The 13,126-nt window shown below is 40.5% G+C and overlaps 1 pseudogene; it reads right to left on the bottom strand.

Moving 5' to 3' along the window:
- Positions 1 to 692: 692 nt before the first annotated feature.
- On the bottom strand, positions 693 to 2,580 carry LOC123847923 (RNA-binding protein EWS-like; annotated as a pseudogene).
- Between the last annotated feature and the right edge of the window lie 10,546 nt (positions 2,581 to 13,126).

Raw genomic sequence — 13,126 nt, forward strand, 5'->3', positions numbered from 1 at the left:
TTTAATTTCCAATGGCTTATCTAAGTGGTATATTCTATATCTGGAGGATCCTGAATCTATTACTTCGGAGAGAACGTATAATTTTTAACATTTAGGAAGAGAGAAGAAAAGTCCCTAAAAAGACTGAATTTTGACATAAACAGATTAGTTGACAAGAGTTTCTTTCTTACTATTTAAAGATATTCCAAACACATTCAAGAAAGAAATCAGTGTTGTTACTGGACATATTAAACACATCTGAATGCCAAAAATGAATATGAAGAAATAATTACCACAAACAAATCCAACCAAAAATTCATTAGAAATCCATTGGTCAATTATCTTCTGTGTCGATGAATTCAACATTCCAGCTACTTTTGAGAAGGGTGTGTCCTCAACCTAATTAGTTCCTGATAGGGCACTGGATGTCTACAGTGAAAACTCTCCATAATTCTTGAATCCTCTCATGATCAGAAAAACCAGAACTAATCCAAAGACCACCCAATATTTGCTGCTCTTCACAATGGCTTTTTTTTTTTTAATACTGTTTAACTTGTTTTAATGTTTCATCACAAATGGTGAAAACGTAGAGGCAAGGAATAATCATAATATTGTGGCCAACATTATAAATATGGAATTATAAATTTAAAACATTTTCTGGCTTAAAAAATAAATCTAGTAGTCAACACAGCTCCACAGGGCCTCTGTGTCTGCTAGGGTCCATCTCTGTGTCCCTGATAGCACCCTCCTTTATCCATTTTTCCAGGTCTTCTACTCCCATCTCTTCTTCCTCCCATCTGTTCCATTGAAGGTTCAGGGGGCCCATCAGGGCCACCTTGTCTTCCTCCACCAAAGACACCTGGGTCCATGCCCCGGCCACCATGGAATCCACCTCTGTCTCCGCCATGACCACTTCTGAACATTCCACTGGGACCACCGTGGTCCATGAGGACACCTCTTCTTCCCTGCAGGCCACCAGGGCTGCCTCTGCCAAGATCACTGCCCAGGGGTAGAAAGGGTGGTGGAAGGAAGCCTTCAGGCTTTCAAGCCTTACACTGGTTGCATTCTATTCTCCAGGTGAAGTCCTGGTTTCCACACCCTGGATTGGGGCTGTATCTTTCTCCAGATGGGTTCCTTCAGGAACCCCAGGGCTTTCTTGGGGTGAAGCCATCTCTGTCACCTCCACAGCCTCCCATGCAACCTCCTGGGCCCCCAGGACCTCCATGAAGTGGTAGTGGCATCCCTTTACCCTCATGGGGAGTCATACCTCCCCAATCCTGTTCATTGGAGGCTTCTTCCAAGCAAGAGAAACCTGAAGTTTGCTCCCTTGAAAATCATTCCCATCAAACCAGTCCAAGATAGCCTTAGCTGTTTGTGGGTCTTTGCAGAATGCTGTAGCATAGCCTCTGGTCTTTCCTGTTTCCTCGTCCAAGTAGATATGGATCATGGGTTGTCTGATTCTCTTGTTCACCTTAACAACTCCATACTGCTTAAAGTCTGCCAGATCATCTAGAGTCACACTGCCATTTAAGACTTGCACATAAATTTACTGTTGTCAGAGTTTTTATCTGGATCTACAGATGGGTCTACATCAAGAACCCGTCCTTCATCCATGAATCCATCAGGCTTATTGAAGCCATCTTGCTCTCCAGCACCCATTCCACCCCATCCTCCTTCCCACCCAATTCTGCTCATGCCCCACAATCAACCCCCTACTTCCCCTGCCCTAGTTGTCAGGGCCACTCATGCTCCAGTTCTCTTCTGGTCCAGAAAATCCTCCAGACTCCTGCCCATAAACACCCATGCTACTGGGGTGGTCCTGTCAGAATGAACGCTGCTGTCCGTAGCCGCTGCTCTGTAAGATCCAGTTTGCCAGGGATGAGTAATTAGTGGGTGGCCGCTGCCCACAGCTGCTTTGTTGACCATAGCTACTCTGCTGTCCGTAGCCACTTACCTGCCCATGCGTGTTCTGCTGAGAGTAACTGTTCTGGTCATAACTAGTCAGCTGTGTAGAAGAATAGCTAGTAGGAGGATAAGATGGTGGTGCCATGACTGGCCGCATGGGGAAGCTCCCAGGTATCTGGGGATAACTGTAGTTACTCTGTCCCTATCCTAGGCTGGGCTAGTTGTATCTCCCTGTGTTAGATTGAGATTGACTAGTCTCAGCAGGTTTGTTACCATCCTGTGGTCATGCAGGTGTAGTAGCTGCCAGGTGCTGCCCATAGGTAGGGTAAGCAGGCTGAGTGCTATATGCAGACTGAGCTGTACAGAAGCCTGGTGGTAGTGACCATAGCAGTGGTGGTATCTTAAGCATGAGTGCTGTACCCCTAGACAGGCTGACTGTATGCCTGGAGGGTAGTTGGAGTAGTATAACCAATGGGAGGCTTCTATAAGAAGTTGCATTGGCAGTCTTCTGCCAATACGATAGTCCGTAGGTTTCATAACTTTGCTGCCCATATGCCTGGGTGGTCTGTGCATATCCTTGAGTGGGCTGGGCCATGTAAGCACTGTAGCCCTGCTTGGCTGTAGGGACTGCAATCCGTGGGTACCACTTTCTCTCCTTCCCTCTCATTCCCACAATGGCTTTTAAGTTAGGTCTTTCTGAATTGGTAGAAATAAAGAATAAATGAAGAAATAGACTCTATATGGAATCTACTCTTCAAACTCTGTGAGAGCTAGGTATCTATATCCTCGTGTAAGAGTAAAAATACTCTTCTCCTCTCATGATATAATTTTTTTCATTATTATCATTGCTATAATTATTATAATGAACTAATTCTTCGTAATTGCTATTACCACTTTTATTTTTTTATTATGTTATGTTAATCACCATACATTACATCATTAGTTTTTGATGTAGTGTTCCATGATTCATTGCGTATAACACCCAGTAAATGATTTACTATTATTTTAAAAATTATGAGAATATTTTAAAATTTTACCTATAATTCATTTGTTTGTACCCCGTATATCTATTAAGTGTTTTGCAGATGCCAAAAGATAGAGGAACTCTGATGCATAGGATAGACTGGAGGAAGAAAAATGGTAGGCGGGGAGATGAAAAATAAATCCAGTAGATTAGTAGAGGTCTGAGATGAAGGCGCTAGAAATGAAGCTAAAAAGATAGTTGTAAAACATACTAGAAAGACAGTATTTCTGGATGTTCTGACAGAATAAATATGCATAACATGAAAGGAGTCTTTAAGGAAGAGGAGTAATTCATTAAGGAAGATTTTGAGGTTCCAAGATGGGGGGAATAGTTATATCAACAAAAACCAGAGTCAGCAGGAGACACTGGTTTATCCTAGAAATTGAAGATTTCAGTATAAACATATTGGATGTGAAGTTAGCATAGTAATGTCCAAGTAAAGAATATTTTATATAAAATTAAACTACCACTTATATACAGATGCTTCTAAAATGTTTGAAGACTGCTGGTTTTCTGAATGACAGTAAGCAAATTACATTGATCATTTGCCTAACAAACTGGCTTCATAAACAGACAAAGATAAATAACAGCTCATACTCTGAATTAGCATGGTCAGGATTAATATAAACTCTATATGGGAATAATTATTACTACCAAATATTGTAGCATAGAAACACAAACATTTAGTCTTCATAAATAATATTTGTCCCTATTTTGAATTACCAAGAGACATAAATCTTTACAGTTTTCAGGATTCCATTTGTAGGTTTTCACTGATGTTTTCCAGTATTTTTTCTGTAGCAACAGATATGAAATTTTCCCCAAGAGTTGGCAGCAATACAAACACAGCTTCATGATCACTGTGAACCATTGTCTGTTTCCCTTCACTTGAGCATTTATTTGCCTTTCTTAGATAATTAACAGCCATAAGTAACACGCACACCCACAGGCAAACACACACACCCATGCCAGATCCTTGCCCACTGATCTCCCATTTCCCACAAAGTAAGAACAGTTGAGATGGAGTAATGATTAATAATTTTTTTTTACCTTTATAGTAAAATTAAAGTTGGAAAACAAAAGTTTGCTGCTGGATACATTGGAAAATTTCTCAATACTTTTATATTTCTTTCTAAAGTATATAATAAACTAATTTCATCTCCCACTAACATCCACATTTGGCATGTCAAGAGAGGATAATGCTACTGAGTGCCCTGTTCTTGGGCCTCTAAGTCATTGGACTCTTGTCAGAGCACATGGTTACTAAATGAAATTAGTTCATCCAGACACCTGGTTAATACAAAATAGCTCAGAAACCTACAAAGATGAAGGGAGACCCAGGCTAGATTAAGGGTAGAGAGTGGGGGGCTGAGGAATTATTCCGGCATTAACTGTGTAATGTTAACATTAACCAAACAGTTGATTTCATTACCAGGGAGGTGAACTCAGAGCTCCTAATCTTTTACCAAACAGTGGTAATTATCCAGGGAATGGGCAGACATCGATCAGGATACATTCCTCAGCTAATGCTGACATGCTCAGCTAATGAGTGTAGAGCTGTAACACATGAGAAATTATGAGAAACAGCACATACAGTGTGTCACCTCAGAGTCATTTAATCCCCAGCTCTGTCACAGAGTCAATAGGTAAGCTCTCAAGAGTCACTTAGTCTTGAGGTTGTTCTCCTTTCTTGAATAAATACTGACATGATAACACCAATCATCCAGAAATTTATTGCAAAGGAGACTTTGTGCAAAACGAGTATTAAACAAATATAAGAGCTACAGAATGGTTAAATTTAAATGTGAACGAGTATATTTATATTGTGGCACACAGTCTCATGAGAGACTTTTTCTCATCTAGCATGAATTTAGGCCACTTTATCTGGACAGTCCACCTATATGTAGAAATAGTTAACTAAAGAGATGCAGAGAAATTTACACTCACTGAAAGCTAGGTTATATGATTACCCAGAGAAATAAGCATTGAATCAGCCATAATTACCCTAGAGATATTTTCTGTCAGGACTGGGGATTATAGTTTCACTTTCTTTTTTTTTCCAAGCTGCCTCATTCCCTGAAAAGTCAACCTGTTCTCCCTTCCCACTGTTCCTCGCAGTACTTGTGTGGGAATGGCAGTCCCTGAAAATCCCAGCTCTGGGAGATATATTTGCACTAACATTAAATACATCCTGTGAACATTTAGTATTAAGCTTTAGAAAATGAGGCTCTCCTTTAAAAACTGACCCAGCAGAATACACTCCTGCCCCACCTTAGTCCCCACCTCCTGATTCTCTTTGATCCAGAGCTGTGGGGGGCTGTACAGCCAGGGGTCTCAACCCCGAATTTGGAGACACAGAGATCTGAGTTTCATTCTTGTTCTGCCTCTTACAGTTCTGTGGCGTTGTCGGGACTACCTCAACTCTGTGAACCTCCTTTCTGAAGTGAGGAAAATAACACAGTTGGCAAGGTGATTGTAGCAGAAAAATGCCTGTGTAGTGCCCAGGAGACAATCTGATACATGGTAGGTATGAGAAAAAAAAATCCCATTATATGCATAAAGATGCAGAACACTTAAAGGAAAAGTTGATATACACAATAAAGGTCTGAAACCTAGTACTGTTTCTGAACTGTCACAGAAAACCCAGCACCAAAAGCAATTTTCTATTCAACTGTCGGATGCTCTATAATGTGAAAGCACATCGCATAATGACAGAGCTGAAGAGCTCCTTCTGTGGGGTGTCTCGAGGGGTATGAAGCAAACCTCTTCTGGTGGAATTACACCTTCAAGGACTCTCTTTAGAGTCTTTGGAATGCATGCAAAAGATCCAATCAGCTTCATAATAACCAAAGAATTAGCTGGCTTGAAGGAACATTTGTTCATTCCTTGCTATTTTGTCAGTGAAGGTCAAAAAGTCCACACTGAGTTATCTGGACGGACCAGCACACAGGATATTCGGTAGTACCTTTCCCACTTGGATACGGGAGGCCCAGTACCCAGCATAAAGTTGGCATGCCCCTAAATTATCTGGTGACTGAATGGACTAGTACTCAGGATACTTTGGGGACAATGGACATTCACCAAGTGCACAAAAACCTGGCAGAGGACAACTCTTGACAAATAGATCCATATATGCCCCATTAACACTTGTGATGTAAAAGTGTGGGTTTTTTTTCTAAAAACATGAAGGCTCTCATATTTTGCCACGAGTTTTATCATCTTGGGAAACAGCTTTCTAACACTCAAGACAAATATTTCCAGCACTGCACAAGGAGCTCCAATCTGAAAGCTGAGCCTTTCCAGATGTGCTTTAGAGCCCAGGGAGGATCTTCAACCACAGTCTACCGATGGCTTTCTCTGTGAAACGAGCTCTATTAAAATGAGGAGAGAATTCCTCTCATAAGATATCTTACATAGTTCTTCAACACAAATTTCTCTCTTTTATTGACACCCCTTCAAATTCTGGAGTCTTAATGAGTCTCCACTGGTTGATAAATTTGGCTCAATAAAAACAGTTTGGTCTATCCACACAGCCATCGAACCATTAACAGGAACTTTGCTGAATTCTTGCTCTTCTCTATTTTCTCCCTATCTCAGGCCTGAAAATTTATGTTGTAGCATATTCTCACATTAAGTTGTAAGTATTGTCAGACTAGCCTTTTATACTAATTTATGGGACTCAGTATAGTATGATTGAAAGAGCACTGGACGTGGGAGGTAAAAAAGCTAGTTTCTGATCTAAAAATGTGTATATTATGATCTCACCTTTTAAAACAATGACAAAAAAAGCTTATATATCTATAGTGTGTATGTATATATGTATGAATGCATATGTGTGTATATATAAATCACGTATGTATGTATATACAAATGAGTATGTATACATATGTATGAATTTGTATGCCTCTTTAAGTACATGAGTTTTGGGAAAAAAACCCAGACATATTCTAGGCTATTGACATAATTTTTCTGGGTGTATGTTTATGAGGTGAGGCTAATATTGATGTAGGGAATGAGAAGAAGAAAAGTGAAAACTAAACCAAAAAGGAAAAAAAAAAAACTAGAAATTCTGCTAAATCTCTCCCCACCAATTTGTACATAAGACATAATCATATTTGCTCATCCCTATAAAATTATCTATTATGTATGTGCACATGTAAACAGAAATTTTTTAAACAGCTTAATTTATCACCCTTTCCCAGTTAGGGGACTCAGTCATTCTCAGTGCTGGTAGTTTGGGCTCTGAGGTACCATGTGAGCTATATGGTCTGCATGGACTTCCAGGCCCTATCAAACAGCACCAGGATGCTATGTAAAGTGCATGCTATCAAGATAAATAATTTATTCTGGTGCTGTCCTTCATTACACCAGTTCTGACCGGCTCTAGGAGCAGCAAAGGTCGATAAGAGAACTGACCCAGGACTCGGGGTGGGGGGGTGGTTTGTAAAGAGAATGAGCTGAAAGGTCAAGGGAGCTGGTGAAGGAGAGATTCAAGTGAGTGACCATGAGGTCTTGAAGATGAAGTCGAAAGGGGCTTGGAAACAGGGAGAGAATAAAAGACTCAAGACTGGGAGTACAAAAGGGGTCAAAAAGCAGGTAGACTCGAGAGGAAAGATGGGATATGTGAGGTTCTTGTTGAGAGAGCATAAGAGATGCGGCTGAGAAAATAGATTCCTATGGACATACGGAGACAAAGGTCCCTGAAAGAGCTGAGGTCAAGGAACTATAAAGTTAGGTTGTTTAATGGGTCATCCCAAGCAAATGAGGAAACCACACAAAAGCATCTCCAGGTAAGACCATAGACCTATTGCCTAATTCACTTATGGCCTCCCATTAAGGACATTTTCCGGGCCATAAATGTGAGTTATGAAGAGGGATAAATTTACATGTAGCCCAATGGCAAGATCCACCAAAGAGAACAATTTGGGGGAGAACATGAGCATTCTTTGGCAAATATCTGAAAATTCTAATGGGAAAGGAGGAAGCTGCCAGGCTAATGACCCCCATCCTCCAGTCATGAACATGTATGTGTGCTAAGGGAAAGGAAACTGGGCTGCAGGGAACCAGTGCCCTTAAAGAAGACTTAGGTTTCAAATGCAGGGAGAAAATGTTGAGAATATGGAGGATTTGTTAACAACCCAACAGGCACAGAGTTAAGTCAGCAGTGGAGAGTGAGAGTGGGGCAGCAGACCTAAAGGAGATGAAAACCGAAGTTTGCTAACCAAAAAGAGCTTACACTTTGGACAATGCCAAGGGAGTTTAGAGATAAGGAAAAATATATAAATGATTAGCCTAAAGATTTCCTAAACTGTCTTCATGGCATTTTGATATTAACATTAGATTAAGGCTCAAGAGGATGCTACAGCCTGGAATGAACCCTAAGGCTTCAAGTGGTTCACATCTATGTTCCCTGCATTTGAGAAGAACAATGGGTGGAATTACTGGACCCTCCATTCACATGGAGTGGCCAGGCAGGACGGCAGATCCACAGGTCAAGAGCCCTCAAGCAACGGGAAATAACAAGTCAGGTGAGTGGTCTGAAACAAAGCAAATAAATTGAGAGTTGAACTGCTGCTAGAAGCTCACATGACATGCTCAGACCTGATCTTGCCATCAGTTGTAGAAACTGAGAACTTTCCTTAAGCATCATTATCTTGTTCAGGCCACCCGCCCAAACTCATTCTCCCACATGCCCTTAACTTTGACATGACAGCCAGGAAATCGACATTACTTTTGTTGTTATTATTTGATTTTTTTATTTTTATTTAAATTCAATTAATTAATATATAGCATATTATTAGTTTCAGAGGTAAAGTTCAGTGATTCATCAGTCTTATATAACACCCAGTGCTCATTACATCACGTGCCCTCCTTAATGTTCATCACCCAGCCACCCCATCTTCCTCTCCAGCAACCCTCAGTTTGTTTCCTATGATTAGGAGTCTCTTATAGTTTGTCTCCCTCTCTGGTTTCATCTTGTTTTATTTTTCTCTCCCTTTCTCTATGATTCTCTGTTTTGTTTCCTAAATAGATCAACATTATTAGGAGATAAGAAAAGGGTAGCCGTGTCTACAGGGTATGAGGAAATGGAGTTGAGGAGAAGGAAGACCTGGAAACATTTAAGTAACTGGTATTTGGAAAACCAAAGAGCTACAATGAGCCCTTCTCCATCATATCCTGAAAATGGTCATTAGCTGTATCTGAATTTACTGAGAAGTTCATGTTTTCAGAACCATTATGGAGGATGAATGAATTATTTCACTAGCAAATAGGTCAGACCATCATTTCTTTTTTTACAGCCAGGCCAGCAATATGATGAAAGTTTAAAGATAAGCTTGACAGCCACTCATAGTATACCAGTATTGGCCCCCAAATGAAACTGCTGTATATCTCTTTGTCAATTATTTTATGTATGCTTCATTATGTATTTGTCATGTGTTTGTACTTGTTACTTTATGTATGCTTAATTACGGTAAACAAATCAGTGCATCAAAGACTCACTCAATATAGACAATATCAGTTTGCCTACCCATGCCTCAGTTTTACAACAATAAAATATGAATAACGCTAAGAGTGTTTTGCCTGACTGATCCTTGTCAAACACACTATTACCACTACCCTGCTTCAAAGACACACATGCACGTACACACACATCTTAAAAACTGTCAGAAATAAGAGAGACATCCCAGGGTGCCTGGGTGGCTCAGATGGTTAAGCGTCTGCCTTCGGCTCAGGTCATGATCCCAGAGTCCTGGGATCGAGTCTCACATCAGGCTCCCTGCTCAGTGGGGAGCCTGCCTCTCTCTCTCTGTGTCTCTTATGAATAAATAAATAAAATCTTTAAAAAAAAAAAAAAGAGAGAGACATCCCAATTCTCGAGAAGGTGTTTTTTGGATGCCTTATTGACTTTTTCTGAAATGAGGATCTTGGGATAGAAAAAGGGAAACTGGGTTTTCCTCTTTGTAAAGGGGTGAGCAAAAGAGAGAGAGAGAAAAATCAAAATGGATTCACGGGTGTATGAGGATATGCACATGTACTGGTTAGGTATTCGTGTGTCTTATAAAATGAGCTTCCATCCTTCCTGTCTAGAACCAATCATAGCAGAGGAGAGGAAAGGCAATTGTTGGTGAAATGTGCTCAGGTGGAAGGTACATCAGATGGAGCGCTTTTGAGATGATTGGCATCAAACATTCCAGGACTGGCTGATGCTCAGTCAGTTAACTTCTCCCTCAAATCACCTTAACATGGTTATGAAAAGCCTTACTTCAATAAAAAGCTCTGAATTCCTCTGGAAAGTGAAACAACATGAATAGAAAGGCTTTTACTGCTTTAAAAATGAGCCCAATATAATACTGGTATTAAATTCTTAGAATTTAATGTTTCCTGAGGTTATCCTACACGTAAGAAATATCACAGGCTTAAGAAGAAACTCAACAGTACTTTCATGTGTTGTAGAAAGTTAAATTACACAGAAAACAAACCAAAAGTAAACAGATGGAAGGAATGCCACATGGGGTAAACAGACAACGTGGGAAATCCTTCCTACACAGGAATTACAAAGGGCTGCAACAGCCTCGCTGGTGATGTGCCAGGGAGGACTCTAACATGGTTGAGAAAGGAAGAGTGGGGAGAGATGGCTCAAACATAGGGTGAGTGAAGGAGGAATGGAGGTGCTATGAGCCCATGTCACCCACTCTAATATAGTGATGGCAAAGATATTAGTTACAGCATGGATGGGCCTATTGTGGGTAATGCCTTTTCCCCTGTTGGCAGAAAAGCCTTTCTCATTGTGTCAATCACCACATTTATGTCAGCTGGCCGAAGAAGAGGCGTATCCCTCAAATGAAAACCCAGTGCCCAATTTGATGTTGCTACATAGACAGAAAAACTAAAATGCTGATTCCTTCTGGGTTTAGCAAACCCAGGAAATCACTTCCGCTGGTACAGCACAATGGTATCTGCAATTTCAGAGACAGGAGCTGTATTAAATGGGGCGGGGGGGGGGGATGTCAGGCAAATCCTTTATTGACCACCTACCACATTTCATGTCCTGTTCTAGATGCCAAGGAACAAGTTGGTCAGGGTTTCTGCTCTTGTGGAGCTTACGTTCTAACAATAATTACGTAATAAAGCAAACAAAAATAAAGTGATATTTAATTTATATTGGCTCTTCAGGAAAAAAGTGAAGAGGGGCTGAGATGATGCCAATTTGTCAACACTCCCCTTTCTTCACTTGAGCAGACATCTGCCAAATCAATTATGGCGTTCTTAGCTGCTGAGCCCTTCTCAACCCAGCACTCCCGACAGCCAGTGATGATCCGTCATTGTCATCATGGAAACCTAAACCAGAGTTATCTTATATTTGCCACACATACCTAGTTTTTCCTCTTATTTTATTCCCTTTTATTTCTATTCTAATATTGGTGGAAAAATTGAAAATCCTTAGGAGTACTAGAGGAAACCAACAAAAGGGAGGGGACGGCCTCCTTTGGCCAGTGTTTTAAAAGGGATTTTGAAGAACCCAGGGATTAGATCCAGTCTTGTTCACAGCACTGGAAAGAATTTAAATTGAAAGTGATGCCTCCAGGTGGTGGCCCCAAGGCCTGCTGTAACAAACAACTTCGTTCTTCTCCAATATTTTCATCACAGTGATCTTTTCTGGGAGGGTTTGAGGCTTTGTTTTAACAACTCTGACCAGTGTCTTAAAAACGGCACTCAGGTGCTTTGGGCATTGTCTTCGATCAAATAAGCAGGGGGCCACTTACTTTTTAGGTGTTTTCTCTTTGGCTCTGGTCTTGCTAAGGGTGGGTAGTACCCCCTTGTTACTACCCCTTTGAGCCACTACACAGAACATCTGGCTGGTTCCTGTTCCTTCTTCACCCCGCCTTATGGTTTTCATGGAATTGTGGATGCCTGCTTGCATGCTAAGCCTTTAAGCAAGTGCCTTGCTTGGATCTACAGAAACTACTTATCAGGGCCTCTCTTCTCACTACTTCATTTTGACCCACTGTCTTACTTTCACACCTGACTGCTCAGATTGCTTTTGCTACCACTGTCTGAGGCTACCCAGGTCTAAGTACTCCTCACTATCCAAAGCCTAGTGCTAATGTATCCAGATTTCTCTTTTTCTTTTGAGTTACTTTCCATGCCTCCAAGGAGGGAAAAAAAAAAAAAAAAAAGACGAAGAAGAAGAAGAAATTTCATGCAGATCCTGAGATCCTGGAGCTATCTGCCTGCTAGTCGGAGCATTTCCACTTCTATAAGCCTTTTATGTTGGGACTGCCGTTGTGTAAAGAACTGAAGATCATACACAGCAGGTTTTCTAACACACTCCTGGGGCTCCTCTCTAATCCAATCAGATAGCACATAATCACTAAATACAAGTTAATTTCAATATTACCCAAAACAAAACATAATTAGAAGGGCAATGTGCTGTGAAAATTATCATAAAAAGCATTCAAAAGCCAAGTAGAAATGCATTTGAATTATCTATGGTTTAGGATTATTTGTGCCACTGTTCCTCTCCATTAGGGCAGAACCAGAGTTGACTTTAGCTATGATTTCATGGTCTATAAAAACAACCATTGAGAATTGGGTATGGACTGTGACTGTGTTCAAATATTTCTTGAATCTTCTTCAGTATCAACATTTACTCAACCTCCTTCTACTAATGATAGCCCATCTATGTTACTTCAGTGTAATATACATAGGCTATTCTCACATGATTCAGAATGTGTCAGATACATTCAATAGGAAAATGCAGTTCAGAATTGGTTTCTAAGATTGAAATGTATTAAGGAACTCCCTTAAGAAGCACTGGGCAATGAATTGCAGTGGGGAACCTATAATAATGGATAATAGGAAAAATATCTCAAACACATGTAAGCACAATTTCAAATAATGGGACAAAGCTACAGACCAGCCTAGGATGCTGGGGTATCTCTTCTTAAGTTGGGGCTATTAAAGGTCTTCATATAGGTGCCTTGAAGTAGAAATTCTTGTGTATTTTTTGACATAGTTTTAAGAACAATGTAAATATGTCTCTAATCTTAATGCGTTTGCTGGATTACTAAAGCAGGTCTAGGAAAGATGACTAGGCTCACTGAGTCTTTGTGGGTTAGGTCTCTAAATTCCTATATGGTAAGATGTAGGAAAGTTGCCGAAATCACAGAATTCAGGCTAAATTACAAAAAGGAAAGACTCTTTCTCTCCTATTAT

The sequence above is a fragment of the Mirounga angustirostris genome, unplaced genomic scaffold (genome assembly GCF_029215605.1).
Source record: "Mirounga angustirostris isolate CCGP_5_RB_7025 unplaced genomic scaffold, mMirAng1.0.hap1 SCAF_2, whole genome shotgun sequence".
Lineage (NCBI taxonomy): Eukaryota > Metazoa > Chordata > Mammalia > Carnivora > Phocidae > Mirounga > Mirounga angustirostris.